Below are 10894 nucleotides of genomic sequence, written 5' to 3'. Positions count from 1 at the left end.
CTTAAAGATCATCCAGTTCCAACTCTCTACTGAGAGCAGGGCTGCCACCCACCAGCTCAGCTGGCAAGGGCCCCATCCAGCGTAGCCTTGAACAGCTCCAGGGATAGGGTATCCACAGCTTCTCTGGGCAAATAAAAATATTATAGAATCATAGAATGGTTTGGGTTGGAAGGAGCCTTTAAGATCATGTAGTTCCAACCCCCTTCTATAGGCAGGGACACCTCCCTCTAGGCCAGGTTGCTCAAAGTCCCATCCAGCCTGGCCTTAAATGCCTCCTGGGTGGGGGCATCCACAGCCTCTCTGGGCAACCTGTTCCACCACCCTCACAGTAAATAATTTCTTCTAATATCTAGTCTAAATCTATCCTCTTCCAGTCTAAATCTATCCTCTTCCAGTTTATAACCATTTCCCCTTGTCCTGTAACTGCGTGCCCTTATAAAAAGTCCCTCACCAGCTTTCCAGTAGGCCTCCTTCAGGTATTGGAAGACCGCTATAACGTCTCCCTGAGGCTTTCTTTTCTCCAGGCTGAGGAGCCCCATCTCTCTCAGCCTGTCCTCACAGGGGAGGTGCTCCATCTCTCTGATCATCTTCGTGGCCCTCCTCTGGACCTGCTCCAATAGCTTGATGGAATGCTTAACAAAATTTTATGTCATCCTCATGCAGGGCCTATGCTAATCTTCTCTGTATTGTTCTGATTTTATTATATGTGCTGCTGAAGTAAGTGAGATAGGCTTCTTCCAATTTGAAGACAATAGGAAATCAAACATGTGAAGATGCAGATTTGTAGCATGATTCCAGCTGGGAGTGCTGTGGATTTTTTTCACTTCAGTTTCCTTTTACCTGGCTAAAAAAATGTTTTTATTTTCTTTGTGCTGATGTTTTAGGTAGTTGTATCAATTTCAGTGCTATGATAATTCAGAATTTATATAGCCAGTAAAAAGGAGGGTTTGAGGCATTAAAAAAAGTCTTTTAAAGTAAGGGAGTAATACCTAGAGCATGACTTATACAAGAATGTTCAGTAAATTGTCTCCTGCATGAGACTTTATAGAAAACTACATCTCTACTCTGTCTGTTCTTGGTGTAGCTTCTCTTATCAGGAGGCAGAACAGGAGAAAAGCATACTGGTCTGGTCAGCATTTTTCTTCACATATCTTCTGCAGTCATAAACAGCCCATAAAAAAAAGGTGAAACAACTTCTTCAAAGAAGCAGCTACTATCACATATAAAAGCTTTCAAACAATTCTTTCTTTTTGAGCTTTATTCTTTCTTGGCTTTCATATTCTGAAATATGGGATTTAGTCTTTGATAAGTGAGCTCTTCAGTCTACACATGTATAACATGATATAGCTGCAGGAAGAGTGGGGAAATAGCAGGATCAAGCTATCCTTAAATTATATGATGAGCTGTTTGAATGACTGATCCGATCATAGCACTGAGAAAACAATGGGATGTTGAATGAGTGTGTATGTTTCTAATCGTGGTAATTCTGGGTACATGTTACCTGTGAGAGGAAAAAAAAAAAAGAAAAATTGAAATCACAGATATGTACGTTATACATGTATGTTATGAAAGACCAAATATAACCTGTAAGTGAGAGAAATTGTATTAAAGCTGTTCTGGAAATATATATGAGACATGATTCCTCTTTCCAAATATTTGGATTAAGTTCTGGGGATTGACCTGAGCAGAACCTCCAGCAAAACACTTAAGAACTCAGTCCCTGGAGCTGAAACCTGGCATTGATCATAGGTCTGAATTTTATTATCTGAAAATATTCCTGAACAGTCCTGATCCTTCTGAACAGGAGTTAAACACTGCATTGAAATCATAAGGTGTATGTATAAAATCTAATAAATCTTACTATTTTCCCCTTATTTTGGCATGGATTGTATCAGAGCAGTTTAGCCTTGGATGAACTGAATCCTGACGGTCAAAACTGGGAAGTCAGGAAATTCAAAAAGTATTAAGAGAAAGAGACTGAGGGAAAAAAGCATACAAATAAGTTTGATGACAAGGAACAAATCTCATTAAGAAGAAACCCACATGAGGAAAACCAGTTTTTATTTTGCCATTTTAATGGACAAAGTCAGCAATATAAAGCAACCAGGTCATCCATCTATTCCTGCAGGAAAACCACTGGAGCCTTCAATATCATAGTGTCAGCTGCTTTTCTATAGCCTGACCTCATGAGCAAAGCAGCATGAACTCTGCTGAAAAATATTCTTTTGGGTTCGGTAAGACTGCCGCCTGTTTTTAAGTTTTCTCTATGTGTGTAGGGGTATTGTGACACCTGCAGTCTGATAGAGCTGTTATTGCTCTGACTATGCAAACTAATTTAGGCACCCATTTGGGGTTTTTTTTTAGTCGTGCTTAAATGGATGATTTTAGCCTTTGAAAACAGGAAACAAGTGCTATAATTTTAAAGAAATGATCTGGCAATCAACCCATTAAGAACAAGAAATCAAGGGTGTTTTTTTCTTTTTTCTTTCTTTTTTTTTTTTTCTTTTTCTTTTTGAGTCATGAGCTTAAAATTGGAAGGACTCAAACAAATATTTCCTTAACTAACCCCTGACTCTACTTAGTGTGGCAAGGAAGTGGAGGAGGAGCATGACCTAAATGGACTGAACCAGAAAATAATAAAAGAAAAACAATGCTATTCTCTGGAGAAAAGAGTGTCATGATGAAAAATCAGTTTATTCTCAGTTAGAATAAATTGTGAAAGAAAGAAAACATAAGAAGATAATTTTCAAAGGAACTGCTCTCATAAAATTTGAAGCATGTGTCATGGGGATAACATTTTAAAGGAAACAATAATTTAAACACCATCCCCTTTCCCAGAACCTTTGCTGCAAAAAAATCAAGTGCAGAGGTGCTTGGAAAACAAGCAGTTAGATTCACCTGAAAGTCTTTTGGGCAGATTTTGTTTTGACTCATTTTGTTTATTTCTTTTGATTAACATCCAATATGTATTTCAGCTACACACACAGATCTAAGCCATTAAGTCAGACTTGGGAAATGAGAGTCGCCAGACAGGGGAAAACTGGGCTGAAGGGAGTCTCGCTTTGCCTTTCCAGTGCCCCAGAGCTCTGCTTCTAAGTCGGTAAGTCAAATCCTGACATCAGACACGACAGTAAATGAAAGGTGAGTGGAAACATAAGATGCATGGCTAACAAATAAATTTGGTGTGAGGTGTTAGAAGCGAAGTTCTGGCAAATCTTGCTCCTGAGAAACCAAGCCCACCTCTTTTAAGATATAGGATGAGGGATGTTTGGAGGCAGCTATGTAAACCCATGACTTGGCTTGCCAATGATGACATTAAGCAGAGTTTCTAGGATCACAGAGAAGGGATGCTGCCATACCCTAACATGTTTTGGGATGAGAGGACCCAATTTGAGTCCCATAACAGAAAGCTCTGAATTGTAGTTTACCTTTAATGCTTATTTGCAGAAGATAAGGGACAGAATCCTCCAAGCTCCCACCTATTTTCTGGTGTTGCAAACCTGAAACTGTGTGTTTTCACACACAGGATTTAACAGATTTTTCCTCCCATGCCATGGATACAGGAACAAATCACATGAAAATGGATCTAGTCCTAAGACACTGAATATTTCCCCTCCTCATCCTGGATGTTTACAAGTATCTTTGCTGTCAAAAAATATTCTTACAAACCAGTGACTGTGCTGGGGTATTTCAGTCTGAGCATGTGGCTAGATATATAGAGAAGCACTCAGAAAACAACTTTCTTACACAAATAATTCTTACACAAATAAACAGCTCCACTCTTGAACTTTATGCTCACAGGGATCTCTGTCATCATCAATCACACGCAATGTTTGACCTTCCCTAAAAGGGGGAGTGAGGGAACAGGAGAGGAGGGCAGAAAAAACTTGTAGCCTCTGTTCAAACTGGCTAAGAACTACTTGCTTAAATGTGGGGTACAGGATGAGCCCGATCTTCTTAAGGTAGGGAGCACTGATCTTGTGAGGAGACAGACCCAGCGTCTGACAGGAGTGTTAAACAAGAACATGGAGGACATTTGTAGGTACTGGCTAAAAGCCCCAAAATCCCTTATGAGAAGATTGCACAGAGCAGTACAGCATTTCTAGTTTTTTATTAGCTGTTCAGAGTCCGTTCCCATTTATCAAACAATAAAAACATAATCCAACTCCTAAGAAAGACAGTTTCTGCATTAAGAAGATGTAGAAGAATTTAGGGAACACAATCATTTCAAAAGGCCTTCAAGGGAGGTTGGATAAGGATAAAGAGCTCACTAATTAATTTTTCAAGTAGTGCACTTATTTCTCCTAAAATAAGTCTCTCATCTATAGTGACAAGTCCAGATGGAAAAGCTGAGATACTCTCTTGTCAACATATATTATTCTTGTTATTCTCTTCTGACACTAAAATGTTCTAGTTTTATATAAAAGTTAATGGAGTCAGCCACATTCTCTTCTTTGGGAAGAGTGATGGCTTCTAGAGAGGTTGAGGAGGGAAAGAGAGAGGAGGGCAAGAAAAGATTATAGCTGTTAGCAAAGGTTGCTTTTTTTTTCCTCATTGTCAAATAGCGTTGTTTAGCAGACAAAACCAGCTGGACCCACATATATTTGACAAATCTATAAGGTCCACATGCTGACGTCCAACATGAAGCAAAGGTGTTAATTACTGACTTGTAGGTAAAAAATAAATTTTAAAAAAAAGCTCCACATTCACAGTATAACTTCTGAACCCTTGTTTTCCCAGGAACAGGAAAACTATAATTTAAACAACCTGTCTCACTCATTGTTCTTATATAAGGGAAAATTTGAATTTTAAGGCAGATTATGACCCTAAGTGACAGAAAGAGCTATGCAACTAAGTTTGCACATTGAATTGATTAAAGAATCAAACCGCTTCTAGATAAATTAGCTGACACAGTGCAAGACAAACTCTGTCCCTCTTTATAGCCTTGGCCTGGACATAAGCAAATCTTGAAAATCATTAGTATCCTGTAAATAAAATCATCAGAGTGCACAGCATCAGCAGATGGGCTTGATTCCCAGCCTGCTGTAAGTCAGCAGTGGATCCCAGCATCAGACTGTAGACTTCTCTAAGTTACAGATAACAATGGAGCTCACTGTGTAGCTGATATGTAAGGACTGACTTGTTCACTTTATCTCAGTGTCCAAAAAAGATGTATTTACAGGAGAAGCTACAGAAGTCATAGAGGTACGTGCCTTCCCTCTCCGTCCTTATTTTAAAAGTCCCATGGCATTCTGTCTGATGTTCCCAATGATACTAATGCGGTGTGATTTATCAGCAACTCAAATGATGGCCTGTTAGTTCCTCTCACATTGCATTCTCACCCTGGCTTCTTTCCACATTGTCCTATTTCCTCAACTACCTTGTCTTGCATTCTTTGAACTTTGTGTCAGGAGAAGTTTCTGCCACTAATCCTTCATCATTTATTTTTTCTTCTTAGAAGTCCCTACTCCACAGATGTAGGTCTGGCTGTAGCAAGGATGTAGGTGAAGGCATGGGGCCAGCTGTCTGTGGATGCAGCCCTGCCTCTGAGTTAGCGCTGGGAGGAAAGGTAGGATGGCCTCTGGCCAGTGAGCGGTCAGTGGCACCACAGCCTCAGCATGCTTTCAGCAGCTCTGCATGGGGGGGAAGGCAGCAAATGAAAATTTCTTCATACGTTGTGCCTGTCCAAAGTCAGCAGAGCAGTGCCCTCCTTGTCAACTTGCACCCAGCTTCCTGTTTTGATGCACGATTCCCTGATGGCTATTCAATCCAAGTTTGGCTCTACAAGATTACAAAATATATTTTTGGCAACAGCTTTCTGAGATTCTTTGCAAACAAACGTTTTGGGAAAATGCCGAATTCTAGTAAAGCTCTTCAGGAGAAATGTTTTCTAACCATAGCTACTACGAGTACTGCTGCATTAAAGCACTGATGTTGGAATAAATGAATATGAGATATGAGATAAAGTTGATACACCCTTATTAATAGTGTTGTTACCAAAAAGACTTCCCCATCCACTGGGAATATGTGACCCCTGACAAGATTGGCCATGAGGCCCAAGTTGAAACAACAGAGCTCTTGAATTTGGTTCAGAGAACTGTGCCCTTTCACAGCTGAAACCCAGTAGGAGAAGACTTGAAAGCAACCAGTGCCACCAAACAATTTCTCAGATACCGCTAACTTTGAGAGAATTTTAAAATGTAGTATTTTAAGCTGAAGGAATTGTGTATAGCAGATCTCTTCAGAGTCTGCAGCATGAATGAATGAAACAAGAAGAAAATGTAAGATTTTTAGGTAATATGAAATAACGTAACTTTCATGACACAATAATTTGGGGAATAGGAAAATGCACTATATTAGAAGAGCATTAGAAATTTCAACTATTTCGTACTATTTTCAGCTTGAAGGTTGTAATTTTTTTCTTTTTATTTAGTGTATTTTTGTTTTTTAAAGGGTGATCCATGAAACAGAATTCTCTGTGATGTTCCTGAATGTATGGAAAAGATCATTCTGCAAAATCAGTGGAAAAAGTAGCAAGGGATATCTCTCCTGGTGTATATACAGAGGTTTCAAAGTCCACTACATATTCTGAATTTTGCTGTAATCCAAGTAAGGAGGGCTTTTTAATCAATTAGCAAGGTCTCAGAGGACTTCTTAGAAATACAGTGTTGATAAATAGGCTTCTGATTACATTTACATATCTTTAAAAAGTGAATGTTTCACATCCCAGCTTCCTCATGTTCCAAACAATGTTTAGGGCATGTAGTAAATAAAATATAAACGCAGTCAACATATTTGATTCTTACTTTAGTTCAGTAACATATTGCAAAAAATAAACTGGGGAGACCACTTGGGAGTTATTTTTACTTCTCACCCACACTGCTCCTTTGTAGTACTCTCCCACTACTGGGTGAGATCTAATATAAACACGGTTGTATAGCAATATAACAATACCTGTTCTCTTAGAAATCCACAAATGTTCTACTTAGACATCCATAGACAAACTTTTTTTTTTTCTCAGAAAAATCAGCATAATGATTTCTACCACACTATATGGCATGAGTTTGAAGTAAAACAGGAATGGATTAGCAAAGGTTTGGATATTTTCCATTTTAAAATTGTTGGGCCTAATATACTGAAATGCTAGATCACATAAGACTATGATGAACACAGCTTAAAACAGATCACTAATTTTTAATTAAATCTTGGAACCAATGACAGATGTCATTGGAAAGATGTCTACGAGGTGAGATAAAAGACTCAGAAGGGACAACCATGGTGTCCATCTTTAGGAAGGAAGTAGAAAAGAAACAGAGCAAGTTTTTACACTGCAGCTCCAGGTTGCCAGAGAAATGTTAGAACAAATAATCAACAAACCATCTGTAAATACCTAGAAAATAAACAATGTGATAAGCATGAGCCAGCTTACATTTGCCAGAACAAACTGTGCTAAACCAAAGTAATTCCTACAACCACATAACAGAACTTGCGGATAAAGAAGTCATAGTTTTTATGTAGCTATTCTTCAGGAGTGTTACAGACATGACATGATGCAAGCCAGAAAAAATTGTGCGGTGTGGACTTGGTGAAAAGAAAATACAATTCTGTTTTCAGAAGGGAACAGTCAATGGCTAAAAGAGCCTTTCCTACATCAAGTATTACTCAGTTTTTTTCACTAACAATTGAGGAAGAAAAAAAAGTACTTCTCAAATAACAAAAACAAGGTATTTATCAGTTATGAAGAGTGAGCTGGGCTCTTTATCCACTAAAACAAGATCCTCCTACACACTGTTAACAGTCAGAAAGTCATAGGATTCTGCTCACAAGAGTAAGGATTGTTTACAGTGGAATAAACTGCCGCATGAACAGATAGCAAACTGCTGCCAAATGAGTATTTAGGTAGAAAAGAAGCTGAGGTTATGTGGTGGATTGAGAGGGAACAATGTTATGATGAGAAGAAATTGTTGCCTGCAAAAAACAGTCTGCGAGAAAGAAGATTCTCCCTATTCCCTCTTCAGAGCCCACAAGGCCTCAGTTACTGCATTTTAGTAAAAATGTTGAGTATTGTAGACTCCATAAGAGAACTACAGAATAAAGGTCTAGAAAATGTACCTTAAAGACAGACAGATTTGTTTGGTCTGAAAGGAGGACGTAAGGGACATGGTAGATATCTTAAAACATATAAAAGAAAGCTGCAAAGAGAAAGAACGTTTTCTGTCTCCTTGGTGTATAGGACTAGATTAATGGAAATATTTAAATTATATGTTAGCAAAGCCTTCCCTATGATATCAATGGTGAAGGTCTGGAATAAACAAGTGGGGAGGCTGTGGACAGTTTGTCACAGGAGGCTTTTAAAAATGATCAGTCAAATATGTGTGACTTGATACTGATGTGGCTGATAGTGTCCTTCCTTGTCCATCATTTCAAAGTCCTCATTATTCCTGTGATTCTATGAAACCACAGCACATAGAAAGCTTGCAACCACTGTCATGATCTCTAGACCCTTATGAAACAGTGCATCTCTGTAATACAGTTTTTAATGGTAAGGGCAGACAGTGGTCCACAAAAAAATGTGAGGTTTGGCAATGGTCGGTTAACTGAAAAAGCCTGGAGATACTGGCATAGGCCCTACCTTGACATCTGAACTCATTTTACATCCCACCTTAATTCGGCCAAAATCTCACTGAAATATGGCAAAAGAAACTTTCTCCCCCTCCTTTTCTTTTTTTAAGCTCATGGAAACCAGGAAATTCTCCCATTTTTGCCAGCAGTACAATTTTTTTTTTTCACACAACTAAGGTGGAGTAACTTTAACCACCCAAGATGTATAATTATCACCCTGAAATGCACTGCCTGGAACGTATTATTGCTGTCATGAAATGGAATTTATACACAGTAAGGAAACAGTTACCCGCACAGATTTACTGGACATTATCGGCAAGGCTATGACATCAAGGGCAGCCAATCCAACAGCTCCAAGTGAGCTCAACACTCACAAGCCATTCTGTGCTTCTAAGTACTTATTACCAATAAAACAAATGTTATGATTGTGTATTTTTAGGTAGTCCAGTTGATTTGTCAGCCAGTCTGTTGTACAGAAGTCTGTGTGGCGTGGTGAGGCTAACTCTGAGAACTTGAAGACACGGCATTTTCCTACACAGCTTTGGTGTTGATTTCGGGAGCTTCTTTACAGCGGCACTGCTGAAGCAGAAGGTTACACACAGAACAAAAACACTGCAAATGATCATTTCTGCTGACAGAGAAGGAATCCTTATACCGCTTCAGCACTTATGGGTGTCAAACTGCAGCCGTACTCAAAGAAAAGGAAAAAAAGTGACTGGATATTCCTGCTGCAGCGCCGTCAGGCAGGCAGAAGTTGCAATTGTCTCTAACACCTTCACAAGTCTGATGGAGACACTCTGAGCAATGGCTTGGAAAGGCTCCAGCTCACCAGTACCAGACAGACCTCACCACGCATTAGGATCTGGCTAGGTTTTAGAGCCATGACACATTCTGGCAGGTTGGCATCCGGCAGTCCAGATGCACCTGCTTACAACTAGTTACAAGAAATTCCATATAAAATACTTCATTGCTTGGATCGGGATACCTTGTTCTCATATTCATATTTTAACCCTTTCTGTTTCCTGGCTTTATCAAAGATTAGCTAGAGTGGTTTCCTTTAACTTGGCTTGACCTTTTCTTTGTCAGGGTTTCCCTTTTAAGCTTTCAGAGTAAGGGTCTGATACTGAAGATAGGAGAGAAAAGCCTACGAACGGCAGCACATGAGTCTGAATTGGTCTGTCTGAGGACAATTAAAGAAAACATAGCTCATTGAATATTATCTGTGATTCTGAGCAGAAATTGATTAACTCCTAATATGGAGTTAATACTCTTCCAAAACACACAATAACATTTCCTTGTACTGCTAATTACGACAATAAAACAACTGCGTTTGGAGAGGAAATGAAGAAACACCAGAAATCACCTGGTCACTCAATACACGTGCGTTATTGAGCTATAAACTTCCAGTTTTGGAGATGGCTAACCTGTTCTGCTACGGCAGAGATATTTTTAGTGCCTCACAATATGATCTTAAAAAGGGACAGATTGCCTGCTTTATATAACCGTTGTGAGGAACAGAGATTTTTATTGAACTATCAAACAGGCATGTTCTAATTGTAGCTAATAAATACTCGCAAAATCCTGTTAACTCCAAAAGCCTGGGGCACAAATTTTTTTATTTCAGGAAAATAAGAAGTAAATTAATTTGCGATAGGATGCACCTGGAGGAAGTTCAGAACAAATTGTTGGCCCAAACTAAATGTGAAGGATGTCTAGATCCAGTTGCATATTCATATTCCATTCCACCTTGCTTCTATCTCTGTAACATGATGGAATGGGAAAAGCGAAACTCTAGATCCAAGGACACAGTCTATCTCAAGGATTAACATAAATCCTTTTTAATGAAACGCAGAACATCCTAACAATCAACAAGGCACAAAATGGATGCAAATATAATCACTGGAAATTTATCTCTCTTCATTGATGTTCTACTTCTTTTGACAACACTAATTTCATATGAAATTAAATTAAAGTAGTGCTAAACAATATCTCAGCACTAGAGAAGAAAGAGATGCTGAATAAAGATTGAGTACCAGCAATATGTTGATAATGGCATCAACTATTTCTTGTAAAATCATGAGATTACACCCAAACTATACTGCAGAAATCTTTTTTTTTTTTTTTTTTTTTTTTTTTTAACATTAAGGTCAAAATAATGTGAGGTGTTTATCCTTCCCTACTCTAGCTGGCAACTCTCCTGCTTCCTTTCTCCAACTGGAGGGGAAGGTGAGAGGCTGCTTTGCATTGTTTGCCAGGGGACGTTTGTCTCATG

General features: G+C 38.8%; 1 non-coding gene across 1 annotated transcript; it reads right to left on the bottom strand.

Moving 5' to 3' along the window:
* Positions 1-618: 618 nt before the first annotated feature.
* Positions 619-721, bottom strand: LOC116242281 (U6 spliceosomal RNA). The gene has a single exon (XR_004169708.1). It is a non-coding gene; the product is annotated as a U6 spliceosomal RNA (small nuclear RNA).
* Between the last annotated feature and the right edge of the window lie 10173 nt (positions 722-10894).

Source organism: Phasianus colchicus, chromosome 3 (genome assembly GCF_987193195.1).
Source record: "Phasianus colchicus chromosome 3, bPhaCol1.hap1.1, whole genome shotgun sequence".
Lineage (NCBI taxonomy): Eukaryota > Metazoa > Chordata > Aves > Galliformes > Phasianidae > Phasianus > Phasianus colchicus.
This window is presented reverse-complemented; position numbering and strand designations above follow the sequence as displayed.